Source organism: Pristiophorus japonicus, chromosome 14, assembly GCF_044704955.1.
Source record: "Pristiophorus japonicus isolate sPriJap1 chromosome 14, sPriJap1.hap1, whole genome shotgun sequence".
NCBI lineage: Eukaryota > Metazoa > Chordata > Chondrichthyes > Pristiophoridae > Pristiophorus > Pristiophorus japonicus.
The window spans coordinates 106609058-106624917 of NC_091990.1; the positions used below are offsets into that span (position 1 = coordinate 106609058).

Genomic DNA, 15860 nt, shown 5'->3' on the forward strand with positions numbered 1-15860 from the left:
CTCTCCATCCCTTCGTCTTCTGAACATGCGCAAATGACCCCTGACTTCCCGAATCGCGGGAAAAGTTAATTGACTGAAACAAAACCACACATGCACAAAACGGCCATTGCTATGGACACCAGCGTTGCACGACTGAATACATCACTATCGCCCATTTCACATCGCTAAGGCCCATTTCACATCGCTAAGGCCCATTTCACATCGCTAAGGCTATTGACTAAATTAAAAAGGCAAAACTAGTGGTTTTAAAACTGGGCGATATTCCAGCGATCCTGAAAAATAAAACAACCACTAAAGCCGGAAATATCACCCATTTTTGGGCGATAGCGATAATAATGGAAAGTCCAGCCCTATGATTCTATATTCTTGCCCTCTAGTTATACAGGCTAACATTCCATTAACCTTTTTGGTTATTTTTTGTACCTGACTACATTTTAGCGATCAGTGTGCACAGACCCCTAAATCTTTTTGGACATCCGCTGCTGCTAGCTTTCCACCATTTGAAAAGTATCGGCTTGAGAAAGCACTGTATCTTGACCATCAGATGTTGGTCTGGGTAACCCGAGATGAGCTGGACTTTGCTCCAACATCCTGGCCCTAAATCAGGAGGACAGCTGCGGGATGGGGTGGGGGAGGGGGGTGTGAAACTGGGTGTCAGGGTCCACAGACCAAGCTGCCCTGCCCACTGTGGTGCCCAGGATTCCATCCCATTGCCCTCCCATCCACCACTGGTCCCCAGGGCCATGAGGTGACCCATGACCTTGAGGCAGTGCCAGGAAGACCCCCAAGACCCTGGAAGGGACAATGGCCCTCTTGTCTCCCTCCATTTAATTCACCCACCCACTGCCCCCAGTCCCCCAGCCCCCGCCCCAGCCAGATCTTAACTCCTGCAGGCCTCGGTACAGTTGCCAACCCTCCAGGAATGCCCTGGCATCTCCAGGAATTAAAAACATAATAACAAAAGAAATAGGAGCAGGAGTAGGCCATATGGCCCCTTGAGCTTGCTCCGCCATTTAATACGATCATGACTGATCTGATCATGGACTCAGGCCCACTTCCCCGCCCGCTCCCCATGACCCCTTAATCCCTTATCGTTTAAGAAACTGTCTATTTCTGTCTTAAATTTATTCAATTTCCCAGCTTCCACAGCTCTCTGAGGCAACGAATACCACAGATTTACAACCCTCTGAGAGAAGAAATTTCTCCTTATCTCAGTTTTTAATGGCTGGCCCCTTATTCTAAGACTATGCCCTCTAGTTCTAGCCTCCCCTATCAGTAGAAACATCCTCTCTGCATCCATCTTGTCAAGCTCCCTCATAATCTTATACGTTTTGATAAGATCACCTCTCATTCTTCTGAATTCCAATGAGTAGAGGCCCAACGTACTCAACCTTTCCTCATAATCAACTCCCTCATTTCCAGAATCAACCTAGTGAACCTTCTCTGAACTGTCTCCAAAGCAAGTATATCCTTTCGTAAATATGGAAACCAAAACTGTACGCAGTATTCCAGGTGTGGCCTCACCAATACCCTGTATAGCTGTAGCAAGACTTCCCTGCTTTTATACTCCATCCCTTTGCAATAAAGGCTGTACCTGCATACTATCCTTTTGTGTTTCATGCACAAGTACCTCCAGGTCCCGCTGTACTGCAGCAGTTTGCAATCTTTCTCCATTTAAATAATAACTTGCTCTTTGATTTTTTTTTCTGCCAAAGTGCATGACCTCACACTTTCCAACGTTATACTCAATCTGCCAAATTTTTGCCCACTCATTTAGCCTGTCTATCTCTTTATGCAGATTTTTTGTGTCCTCCTCAAACATTGCTTTTCCTCCCATCTTTGTATTGTCAACAAACTTAGCTACGTTACACTCGGTCCCTTCTTCCAAGTCGTTAATATAGATTGTAAATAGTCCCAGCACTGACCCCTGCAGCACCCCACTAGTTACTGATTGCCAACCCGAGAATGAACCACTTATCCCGACTCTCTAGTTTTCTGTTAATTTGCCAATCCTCTATTCATGCTAATATATTACCCCCAACCCCGTGAATTTTAGCTTGTGCAGTAACCTTTTATGTGGCACCTTGTCAAATACCTTCTGCAAGTCCAAATACACCACATCCACTGGTTCCCCTTTATCCATCCTGTTCGTTACATCCTCAAAGAATTCCAGCAACTTTGTCAAACATGACTTCCCCTTCATAAATCCATGCTGAATCTGCCTGACCAAATTTTATTTTTCCAAATGTCCTGCTGCTGCTTCTTTAATAATGGACTCCAACATTTTCCCAACCGCAGATGTTAGGCTAACTGGTCTATAGTTTCCTGCTTTTTGTCTGCCTCCTTTTTTAAATAGGGGTGTTACATTTGCAGTTTTACAATCTGCTGGGATCTCCCCAGAATCCAGGGAATTTTGGTAAATTACAACCTGTGCATCCACTATCCCTGCTGTTACTTCTCTTAAGACCCTAGGATGCAAGCCATCAGGTCCAGGGGATTGAAGATTAATCTCCAGGACAACCCAGGAGTTTGGGGCCAATAAAAAGAAATAATTTTCTTTCAACACTTTGATTGATTAGTTTTAACAACAGCTGTTTGACTGAGAGTCAAGATGCATCTGATCGTGCCCCAACAATTCTGATTGTGAGACGATGCCATAATGTGAGCGGAATATTGGAATAGAGAATTAAATTGTCTCTCTCTTCTCTCTCTCTCTCTCTCTCCCTCTCTCTCTCCCTCTGTCTCTCTCAGTTTCTCTCTCTCAGTTTCTCTCTATTTATCTATATCTATCTATCTATCTATCTACCTACCTACCTACCTACCTACCTACCTATCTATCTATCAAACACAATGTACAATACAAATGTTAGGAGTAAAATGCCCCCTGTTGTTTTCAACTGGTAATTCAAGGCAGACACCAATCTCATCCATGGGAGCTGCCAGCATCACATTGTGAAACTCGATTGTTAAAACAATCACAGGCATTTCTGACACAAATCACTGAGTGTGTTTGATCGTTGCTCCTATTCCTTCACCATCACATGCCATCACACTAATAGTGATGAATCTTCTCAAAAGGCTAACCACAAAAATCCACTTGGCCTCCCCATTTTCCTTAGCATTATAGTGTATTTTTCTTCCACAGTTCTTCTTCAGTACTGTGCTGGAGTGTTTTTGTGCCCTTTCTAGTTACATGCCTTTCAGTGGAAGAGCGCGAAGATCATGTGCCATTATTTTAGCAAAATGCTCTGCAGGTCTTCTGGGAGTGATGAAATTATTGCTTCAATGTGCTTCTGAAGTTTCTCAACATCAACAACAACAACTTGTATTTATATAGCGCCTTTAACATAGTGAAACATCCCAAGTTGCTTCACAGAGTATTATGTGATAAAAACTTGACACCGAGCCACATAAGTAGAAATTAGCGCAGGTGACCAAAAGCTTGATCAAAGTGGTATGTTTTAAGGAGCGTCTTGAGGGAGGAAAGAGAGGTAGTGAGGGGGAGAGGTTTAGGGAGGTATTGTGTAAGTAGGCACTCTGTTAATGACTCCACGAGATAGGGGTACGGCACTTGAACTGTACAGATTGTAGCCCTTTATTGCAGCTCCTTGAGTGAGGACACCAAGAGGTGAGCTCCCTTTTATACTGGGTTGCCTGCAGTGTACAGGTGACCCTTAGGTCTCCAGCACTGCACCCTCTGGTAAGGTATATAGAGGGTGAAGATACATTCAGGTCTAGTGTTACAGTACATCAGTCATCATTGACATATTTACAGTACAACACTTCCCCCCCCCCCCCCCCAAACCTTTCCCAAGTCCTTATTGCCAAGATATGGGGGGGGGTGATCAATAATGGTCTGTGGGAGGTTGTGGTGAGGGTTGTGTGGGTGCCAGGTGATCCCAGTGCTTGAGGCTGCCCTCATCCATTCCCCCCCCGCAAACACAGACCATGTGGGTGTCACTGTTGGAGGATTCCTCAGTGGTGGAGCCAGTGCAATGGGTAAGGTACATACACTGTAGAATGGGTAAGTGGTGGCTTGGTTGTGGGCAGGGCCACAGGGCTGTGTGGACTCCTTGTCCTCCATTGGTGGTGGAAGTCTGGTCATCCCAGGGACTGCCGGGAAAGCTGGAGGGTACTGGCCTCTCGCTCCTGGTGTTGGCCCTGGTGGCCAGGGGGTGCAGGGCCGATCTGGAGTGGGTTGCCAGTGGTGGTGGCTGTGCTGCCCATTGACCTCTGTCTGTGCAGTGGGTCTGCTCCCACTGGGTGTGTGTGAGCCCTTCTTGTGGTATCACATTGGTCCCAAAAGCCCAGACTACATGGTCAGGTAGCCCGCTGGACCTGGGGGTCTCCTACGGGGGGTTTCCTCTGGCATTGACATTGTACCTGTAGAACCCGGTGTCCTTTAACAGTCTACCTTTTACATGCATGACACTTTGGCTCTGATTGCAAATAGCCGAGTCTACACTGTTATCTCTCTTCACATTATCACATTTTGCACTTACAACACTTTCTTGTACATCGGTGTCTTCATGCAGCGTTATATTTATCATATTAGCATTTCTAGCATCATCATTTAACAGTACAAACTTGTTGCTTACATCACTTTTACAAGCATTCATTACATTTTTTCCATTAGTTAATCTGGCATCACCATTGTACATTACATTTGCATACCTGCATTTACTTACTGCACTTTTAATCTTAATGTCCTTGGCATTACTATGCCTAGAGTGGAACTGTGCCTTTAATTACCTTGGGTTACCGGTCTCCTTTAAGAGGGCCTTCCAATCCGGTTTGCCGCTCGGTGCCACGTGTTGCTCCTCCAACGCTGCCCCTCGTGATCTGGTCGTGGCCATTTTGATTCCAGGTTTTTTGCCTCGTGGTGCGGCCTCCATTTTCTCGCTCTCCTCGAGGTAGGCTGTGGTGATCCTTTTCTCCCCAGGTTCGGTCACGGACGTCAGGAATCCACCTTTTTCACCGATCTTCTTCCCTCAGAGTGCTGCCACGGCCCGGAAGGTGAGGTCTGGACGTTCGGGTTGGATGATCTTGCCACGGTGTTGTGCAGTCGTTGCCGCGCAGTCGAGCTGGATGGTGGGATTTCCAGGTGCTGCGATGGATCCAAATTCAGGACCGCATAGGATGTCGATCGCTGGGGCCTGGAGGCTGTCGTTGCTCCGACCGATTTGGACCTGCTTCATCCAACTTCTTCCCAGCAGCGTTGGACCATCACCGGCAACGATGCACAAGGGGAGCTTGTACATCGCGCCGCCATGGGATACCTGGATGTCCACATTGCCAACGTCCGGGATGGTGCCTTTTGTGTAGGTGAGCAGCTTTGCCTGGATTGGGGCCAGTTTTGGTCGTTCGGCGGGATTGTTCCAAAATTTTTCGAAGGTCATCTGGCTCATCAACGACTGGCTCGCCCCTGTGTCGATCTCCATCAAAACTGGAACCCTGTTGATGTCCACTTCCATCTTCCACAGGGAACTCTCGGTGGAGCAGGTATATATTCCGTACTCTTCTTCCAGGGGTTGAGCAGCTTCGTCTTCATCAGTGTCGGAGCCCAGGTGATCGGCCAACTCTTCAGCGACGCGGTGAGTAAAACTTTTTCTACACATTCTCTGAAGGTGACCTTTCGCGTTGCAGCCTTTGCAGTTGTACTCTTCGTATCGGCACTGGTGGGCCCTGTGGTTTCCTCCACAGCGCCAGCACGGGGCTAGCCGGTTGGCCCCATGTGGCGGACTCAGGGTTGCGGGACTCGGGGCAGCATTTCTGCCTTTAAAAGTCGCCATTCTGTTCACTGCACTCATCGGTTTAGAGTCCTGGGTGTGAGTCATCATCCTATTGGAGTCGCAGACTGAAATCATGAAGGCCTGGCTCACTTTGATTGCCTTCTGCAGGGTGACCGTAGTGTCCGCAGAGAGCAGTTTATGGAGGAGGCCCTCGTGGCCGATTCCAATAACAAAGATGTCCCTTAGTGCTTCAGTGAGGTGGTCGCCAAAATAACACGGTGCAGCCAACCTTCTTAGATCTGCAGCATACTTAGCAATTTCTTGGCCTTCGGGCCGCTGGTGAGTGTAAAATTGGTGCCTGGTTGTGAGGATGCTCTCTTTGGGTTTCTGTTGCTCCTGCATTAAAGTTACAAGCTCCGCATAGCTCTTGGTTGTTGTCTTCGCTGGGGCTAGTAGGTCCCTGACAGGGCTGTAGATAGTGGGCCCACAACTGCTGAACAGGATGGCCCTGCGCTTGTTCGCCAGTGTGGCCGGTGAGTCCCCATCCAGGTTGTTCGTGATGAAGAAGTGTTCTAACCTTTCCACGAATGCATCCCAATCTTCCCCATCAGTGAATTGTTGGAAGTTGCTGAGATTAGACATGTTGTGCATGGAATTCGTAACCTCGTTGCCAGTTTTTGTGTATGTAGTCACTCTGTTAATGACTCCACAAGGTAGGGGTATGGTACTTGAACTTTACAGACTGTAGTCCTTTATTGCAGCTCCTAGAGTGAGGACACCAAGAGGTGAGCTCCATTTTATACTGGGTTACCTGTACAGGTGACCCTTAGGTCTCCAGCAGCAGCACCCTCTGGTATACAGGTAAGATATATACAGGGTGAAGGTACATTCAGGTCTAGTATTACAGTACATCAGTCATCATTGACATGCATACATGACAGGAGGGAGTTCCAGAGCTTGGGGCCCAGGCAACAGAATGCACGGCCACCGATGGTTGAGCGATTATAATCAGTGATGCTCAAGAGGGCAGAATTAGAGGAGTGCAGAGACCTCGGAGGATTGTGGGACTGGAGGAGATTATAGAGATAGGGAGGGGCAAGGCCATGGAGGGATTTGAAAATAAGGATAAGAATCTCCAATTTGTCTCGTTTTATAGGAAGGCAATTTTGCTTGGCCTGCACCAAGTTCTCTTTCAGCTTTAGTACCAAATCCACCACTTCAACCTCTGTGTGCTTCTTAATTCATATCAGTAAATCTGCATCACAAATGGCATAGTGTTTAACTACTTAGCAGCTTTTTGCCGCTTTGCTAATTATAGCATTTCAACTATTCTCAGGGTTTAAATTTAATTCAAACTAGGAGACTCTTGTTCAGATTATAGCAAATGCTTTTAATACAGGTATATTGAGTAAAAACAACAGATTTATCAAGTAAATTATGTTCTGTTACAAAAATACTTAACCAATGATTGTCAGAGCCTGAATCTCGATAGTGTCTGCTTGAGAGATTGTGGTGCCAACCCCTTATCTCCTGTTGTCTTGATTCGCACTGCCTCCCTGGTAGAAGAGCTGTTACTTTATACTCTTTTCCTCCCATTCAAATGCTGTGAAAATCTGCAGCTGTTTCAGCCTTACAATAGATCATATTGAGTCTACTGTTTTTGACCACCTATGTTATCTCTATCTCCCCTCCCTCTCTGTGGCAGGAATCACTTCTCCGAGAACAATTATACAGATCATGTCACACAGAATTATAATGAGCTTGGCTTTACAAAATTATGATAAGAAATGGTACATGCTGCATACCTTTATCTTATTGATTAATAATTCTAGCCTTGATCATTTTGGTTCTAAATGAAGCTGTATCAGCACTTACAAAAATGGTTAATGGTTAACATAATAATGGCTCAATTTACCATGATGCTTTGCTTCTCAGCTTTTGGCCATTTTAAAACCTAGTTTATGTTATACGGCCATTTTCTATAATTTATAAGTGAGTTTTACATACAATCAATGTATATAAAGGAAGTTACAAACATACAGGTTATTCATTAATTAAAGACGTTTAAAATAAGCTTCTTAATTCTAACTTCTAACACCTGTCAATAGGCAATATATTACAAGGCCTCTAGGTGCAATGCCTCTAATTTATGTGTCATTTCCTTCGACCTTGACCAGAACCAACCATCAAAATTTGGTGATTTCAGGAAGTGCCTGTAGAGAACGATCTAATCTCCTTTTAACCAAGAGGGGAGTAGAGGTTCTGCTTTTTCCAGAATTTTCATGAACTCTTCTTTACTGAAAGGCTTTAGTTGAGGAGGACACTTCCATAAGAACATAAGAAATAGGAACAGGAGTAGGCCATATCACCCCTAGAGCCTGCTCCGCCATTTAATACGATCATGGCTGATCCGATCATGAACTCAGCTCCACTTCCCTGCCCGCTCCCCACAACCCTTTAATCCCTTGTTGGTTAAGAAGCTGTCTATCTCTGTCTTAAATTTATTCAATGTCCCGGCTTCCACAGCTCTCTGAGGCAGCGAATTCCACAGATTTACAACCCTCTGAGAGAAGAAATTCCTCTTCATCTCAGTTTTAAATGGGCGGCCCCTTATTCTAAGATTATGGCCCCTAGTTCTAGTCTCCCTTATCAGTGGAAACATCCTCTCTGCATCCACCTTGTCAAGCCCCCTCATAATCTTATACGTTTCGATAAGATTACCTCTCATTCTTCTGAATTCCAATGAGTAGAGGCCCAACCTACTCAACCTTTCCTCATAAGTCAACCCCCTCATCTCCTGAATCAACCTTCTCTGAACGGCCTCCAAAGCAAGTATATCTTTTCATAAATATGGAAACCAAAATTGCACGCAGTATTTCAGGTGTGGCCTCACCAATACCCTGTATAACTGTAGCAAATCTTCCCTGCTTTTATACTCCATCCCCTTTGCAATAAAGGCCAAGATTCCATTGGCCTTCCTGATCACTTGCTGTACCTGCATACTAACCTTTTGTGTTTCATGCACAAGTACCCCCAGGTCCCACTGTACTGCAGCACTTTGCAATTTTTCTCCATTTAAATAATAACTTGCTCATTGATTTTTTTTCTGCCAAAGTGCATGACCTCACACTTTCCAACATTATACTCCATCTGCCAAATTTTTGCCCAATCACTTAGCCTGTCTATGTCTTTTTGCAGATTTTTTGTGTCCTCCTCACACATTGCTTTTCCTCCCACCTTTGTATCGTCAGCAAACTTGGCTACTTTATACTCGGTCCCTTCTTCCAAGTCGTTAATATAGATTGTAAATAGTTGGGGTCCCAGCACAGATTCCTGTGGCACCCCACTAGTTACTGATTGCCAATCCATGGTGAAATACTAATTTGTAAAGGCATTAAAAATGGATATCTAGGGGTATCTATGAGGGATATCTAGGGATATCTATGAGGGATATCTAGGGATATCTATGAGGGATATCTAGGGGTACATATGAGGGATATCTAGGAGTATCTATGAGGGATATCTAGGAGTATCTATGAGGGATATCTAGGAGTATCTATGAGGGATATCTAGGGGTATCTATGAGGACATACATACTCTACAAATTACTTTTGACATTTAGCTTTGTCATCTACATTTGCACTTTCAAAAGATAAATGAAAATTCTTCATTCTTGTAAGCATTCACAATTATCAAGCCTGATATTATTTATGATATTATCAATGAACAGCATACATAACTCGCGGGGTGAATTTATTTTGGATATTTATACATGTTTCAAGATTGTCATAGAATTTTATGCACACTTTGAGCCATAACAACGCAATATTTTGCACCTCTGAAGATATAATTATGCAGTTATATATGATATTGCTCAACCAACCTTGTGACAAAGATTTAGAGTTAATGATATAAAAATGAGGGTCTAAAGTCGAGGGCCTAAAACACATGAGGGCCTAAGGCCTTATCAGCCTATGGGTTAATCCGGGCCTGGGTGGGGCCTGCATTCGGGATGTGTGTTCTTTGAACTCGCTGTCATGGACAGTAAAGTATGGCCTGAAATCATTGCAGTATTTCAATGGAGAAACACAGCAAACCAAGCCCAGAATGGTTTCAGATGGCTCAGCAGGTGATGGTCCTCTAATGAATTTGCTTCATGGGCTCTTTGCTTAACAACTCATCGCAACACATTGGTATTAAGAACTAGTCGGTTTATTAACAAAGGTTTAACAATCACACTACACATTACCAGTTCATCCACCAGGCTCACAACCACCTGCCTCATCATGGATCTCCTGAACCCAACTGGCTAGAGTTTTATTGAGTCTTGTGAACATCACGTGACTGGCTAAGCCACTCATAAGAACATAAGAAATAGGAGTAGGAGTAGACCATTTGGCCTCTCGAGCCTGCCCCGCCATCATGGCTGATCTGATCATGGGCTCAACTCCACTTTCCTGCCCACTTCCCATAACCTTGACTCCCTTATCGTTCACTCACAACTCAACAGCTCTACAAACCTGTGAACATGCTCACAGGTTCATATGTTACAGGTGGCATAACAACAAACACACAAGCTCCCACAGCATCTGAATGTGGAAGAAGTTTGAACAAAAACATCTGAATAAGTCTAGTTCATAGATTATGGGGAGCACAAAAGAGACTTGTGTGTCAGTCTCATCTCCAGATTGTATTATCTGTCTTGCACTAGGCTTGTCTTGCCCAGTAGGAATCCTAACCTTTACAATGACCCCCATTGTGGGAAGGTTTAATGTTCTTCCTGGGATTGGTGCAGGCCAATGATCTAGATCATTACAAGCAGCTTCTAGACAAGACAAATATTCTGGTGCCATTAACTTGAGCAGGAAATGCATAAAGTTAACATCTGGAAGTTTACTGACCAGCATCAGGGACTTTTGTAACAGGGAAACATCTAGGCAATAGTGACCATTATATAATACACTTTAAGATGATAATTGAGAAGGACATAAGTTGGACGAAAACCAGGGTAATAGATTGGAGGAAAGCTGATTTTGAAGGGCTGAGAATAGAAAATAAAATGGGCTACAATAATTGGCAAAAAAATGATGTAGAGCAGCAACGGGAAACATTTAAAACGGTTCAACAGAGCAGGAAAAATATATTCTGCTAAAAAGAAAGAACAAACTAAACACTAATGAGACTCCATGGATGAATAAAGCCATAAGGGAACAATTGAGGGTAAGGAAAGAGGCATCCATTAAATATATAGACAGCAGGGGAGTGCATGATAAGGGAGAATATGAAAAGATTAGGAGAGAAGCCAAAAAAACAATTAGGAAGGCAAAGAGGAACTATGAAATTAAATTATCAAAGAACATGAAGCAAAATAGTAAAATATTTTACAGGCACATCAATAAAAAAAGGATGGCTAGGATGGGAATAGGGCCATTAAAGGATAGACAGGATAATACCACAGGTAACAATAGAGATGGCAGAAATATGAAATAGTTATTTTGCTTCAGTATTTACCAGGGAGATAAAACTGGTAGACATGATATTGGATGATGAGATTAGTAATGAGATAAATATATTTAAAATAAAAAAGAGGGGATATATTAAATAAACTAATCAAACTCGAAGAGGATGAAACCCTTGGTCCGGATGGATTGCATCCACACATTTTAAAAGAATCTAGGGAAGAGATAGCAGAGACATTACTAATATTTAATAATTTGTTAGAAAAAGGTGTAGGCGGATAGCTAACATGATATCTATATTTTAGAAGGGAGATAGAACATGCCCATGGAATTATAGACCAGTCAGCTTAACATCGGTGGTAGGAAAAATAATGTAATCCCTACTAAAGGAAAAAAATAGAAGAACATCTAGAAACCAAAAATATAATAACGAATAGTTTTCTGTTTTCTGTCTCCCTCCTTTCTTGAATAGGGGATTTACATTTGCAGTTTTCCAATCCGCTGGGATCTTTCCAGAATTTGGGGAATTTTTTGGAAGATTACAACCAATGCATTCACGATCTGTGCAGCCACTTCTTTTAAGACCCTAGGATGCAGGCCATCGGGTCCAGGGGACTTGTCATCCTTTAGTCCCATTAGTTTGCCTAGTACTTTGTCTCTAGTGATAGTGATTGTTTCAATTTCCTCCAGTCACTTTTGCCCCCTGATTTTTTACTATTATTGGGATGCTTTTAGTGACTTCTACGGTGAAGACAGATACAAATTAAGTTCAAAGACTCTGCCATTTCTTTGTTTCCCATTATTAATTCCTCAGACTAATCCTCTTAGGGACCAACATTTACTTTAGCTACTCTTTTCCTTTTTATATACTTGTAGAAGCTCTTACTGTCTGCTTTTATATTTCTTGCTAGTTTACTCTCATTATCTATTCACTGCCTCTTTCTTATTTTTTTTGTTGTCTTTTGTTGGTTTCTAAAAATGTCTCAATCTTCTAGCCTACCACTAATCTTCGCAACATTGTATATCTTTTTTTTCAATTTGATACCATCCTTTACTTCCTTAGCTAGCCATGCATAGTTCATCCTTCTCAGATAGAATATATTCTCAATGCAATATATCTTTGTTGAGAATTATGAAATATCTCCTTAAATGTTTGCCACTGCTTATCCACCATGTGACCTTTTAATCTATTTTCCCAGTCCACCTTAGCCAACTCTGTCTTCATACCTTTGTAATTGCCTTTATTTAGGTTTAAGATGCTTGTTTCCGATCCAGGTTTCTCATCCTCAAACTGAATGTGAAATTCTATCAAGTTATGATCACTCTTCCCTAGAGGTTTCTTTACTAGGAGATCATTAATTAATCCTGTCTCATTACACAATACCAGATCTAAAATAGCCTGTTCCCTGGTTGATTCCACAACATATTGTTCCAAGAAACTGTTCCAAATATGCTCTATGAACTCTTCTTTAAGGCTACCTCTGCTAATTTGATTTGTCTAATCTATATGAAGATTAAAGTTGCCCATGATTATTACAGTACCTCTCTTACAAGCCCTCATTATTTCTTGATTTATACTCTGTCCTACAGTGTATCTACTGTTCGGGGGGCCTATAGACTACTCCCACCAGTGATTTCTTTCCCTTGCTATTTCTTATCTCCACTCAATTTGATTCTACCATGTCTCTGTAATGGCCACCAGATCATACCCATGAACTCAATGTACAGTAGGCACCTCAAAGCACTGGAGAAATATCACCAACACTGCCTCCACAAAATTCTGCAAATCCATTGGCAGGATAGGCATACCAACGTCAGTGTTCTCTCTCAGGCTAGCATACCCAGTATCGAAGCACTGACCACGCTCGACCAGCTCCGATAGACGGGCTACAAGCCTGATACAAGACTCCCGAAACAAGCGCTCTACTCTGAACTCCGTCACAGCAAGCAAGCCCCAGGCGGGCAGAGAAAATGTTTTGAGGACTCCCTCAAAGTCTCCTTGAAAAAATGTAACTTCCCCACCGACTCCTGGAACCCCTGGCCCAAGACCGCTCAAAGTGGTGAGAAAGCAGGAATGGGGTACTGAAGTTGCATGTTCAGCCATGAACTCATTGAATGGCGGTGCAGGCTAGAAGGGCCGAATGGCCTACTCCTGCACCTATTTTCTATGTTTCTATGTTTCTAAGCATTTGGGAAGGCGCCAAACACTTTGAGTCCCTTTGTCAGGAGCATGGTAAAGTCAAGTACAAACAGCAGAACAAGCGTACAACAAACCAAGCACCCCACCCACCCATCCCTTTAACCGCCACCTGCCCCACCTTTGGCATAGACTGTAGATCCCTCTTTGGACTCATCAGCCGCCTGAGAACTCATGTTAGTGTGGAAGCAGGTCATCTCCGACTCCAAGGGACTGCCGAAGAAAGAAGATTTCTATTTGTGCCATCAGTTTATCTATCTTGTTACAAATGTTGGAAGACACAAATAACCTCCTGAAAATACTAGGGGACCGAGGGTCTAGTGAGAAGGGGGAACTGAGGGAAATCCTTATTAGTCAGGAAATGGTGTTGGGGAAATTGAAGGGACTGAAGGCCGATAAATCCCCAGAGCTTGATAGTCTGCATCCCAGAGTAATTAAGGAAATGGTAGGTGCATTGGTGTTCATTTTCCAACATTCCATGGACTCTGGTTCAGTTCCTATGGGTTGGAGGGTAGCTAATGTAACCCCACTTTTTAAAAAAGGAGGGAGAGAGAAAACAGGGAATTATAGACTGGTTGGCCTGACATCGGTAGTGGGGAAAATGTTGGAATCAATTATTAAAGATGTAATAGCAGTGCATTTGGAAAGCAGTGACAGGATCGGTCCAAGTCAGCATGGATTTATGAAAGGGAAATCATGCTTGACAAATCTTCTGGAGTTTTTTGAGGATGTAACTAGTACAGTGAATAAGGGAGAACCAGTGGATGTGGTGTATTTGGACTTTCAAAAGGCTTTTGACAAGGTTCCACACAAGAGATTAGCATGCAAAATTAAGGCACATGGTATTGGGGGTTATGTATTGACGTGGATAGAGAACTGGCTGGCAGACAGGAAGCAAAGAGTGGGAATAAACGGGTCCTTTTCAGAATGGCAGGCAGTGACTAGTGCGGTACCGCAAGGTTCAGTGCTGGGACCCCAGCTATTTATAATATACATTAATGATTTAGACGAAGGAATTGAATGTAATATCTCCAAGTTTTCAGATGAAACTAAGCTGGGTGGCAGTGTGAGCTGTGAGGAGGATGTTAAGAGGCTGCAGGGTGACTTGGACAGGTTAGGTGAATGGGCAAATGCATGGCAGATGCAATATAATGTGCATAAGTGTGAGGTTAGCCACTTGGTGGCAAAAACACGAAGGCAGATTATTATCTGAATGGTGACAGATTAGTAAAAGGGGAAGTGCAATGAGGCCTGGATGTCATGGTATATCAGTCATTGAAGGTAGGCATGCAGGTACAGCAGGCAGTAAAGAAAGCAAATGGCATGCTGGCCTTCATAGCGAGGGGATTTGAGTATAGGAGCAGGGAAGTCTTATTGCAGTTGTACAGGGCCTTGGTGAGACCACACCTTGAGTATTGTGTGCAGTTTTGGTCTCCTAATCTGAGGAAGGATGTGCTTGCTATTGAGGGAGTACAGCGAAGGTTCACCAGACTGATTCCCGGGCTGGCAGGACTGACATATGAGGAAAGACTGGATCGGCTAGGCTTATACTCACTGGAATTTAGAAGAATGAGAGGGAATCTCATAGAAACATATAAAATTCTGACGGGATTGGACAGGTTAGCTGCAGGAAGAATGTTTCTGATGTTGGGGAAGTACAGAACTAAGGGTCACAGTCTAAAGATAAGGAGTAAGCCATATAAGACCGAGATGAGGAGAAACTTTTTCACCCAGAGAGTTGTGAACCTGTGGAAATCTCTGCCACAGAAAGTTGTTGAGTCCAGTTTGTCATGTATTCAACTATCATTGTAACCCATGTATGAGCTGACCTAAGCTGTACACCTTGACAACATTGACCACAAGGGTGTGAATTTGTGCGAGACACTCCAAACCTGGACTTTCAGGTATAAAAGGGGAAGCTGCACCCACCTTCATCTCTTGAGATCTTGGTAATAAAGGTCACTGGTCACAGAGTGACCTTCTTTCAAGTATGGGTCTCGTGTGCATTTATACTGTATAGTAAGGACATATCATTGGCGACGAGAAACTGGGATTTAAACCACACGAGCATGGCCACTAGCAGCACAGAAGAGAGGTACAGTGTTAGTGATGATTGGGACAACTTTATTGAGAGACTACAGCAAAGTTTTGTCACTAAGGAATGGTTGGGACAGGATTCGGCCGACAAACACAGGGCTCATCTCCTGACGGTTTGTGGATCCAGAATGTACTCCCTGATGAAGGACCTTCTAGTGCCGGAGAAGCCGGCGGACAAGGCGTTCGAAGAGCTCAGTAAGTTGATCGGGGAACACCTTAAACCGGCGAGCAGCATGCACATGGCGAGACACCGGTTTTACACGCACCGGCGGTGAGAAGGGCAAAGTGTTCCAGATTTTGTGGCAGATCTCCAGCGACTGGCGAGCCTATGTAAGTTCCCAGATGCATGCAGAGCGGAGATGCTGCGAGACTTTT

At 43.8% G+C, this 15860-nt stretch overlaps 1 pseudogene; it reads right to left on the reverse strand.

Annotated features, from left to right (window-relative positions):
• Positions 1-9688: 9688 nt before the first annotated feature.
• Positions 9689-13585, reverse strand: LOC139279631 (protein DENND6A pseudogene; annotated as a pseudogene).
• Positions 13586-15860: the final 2275 nt, after the last annotated feature.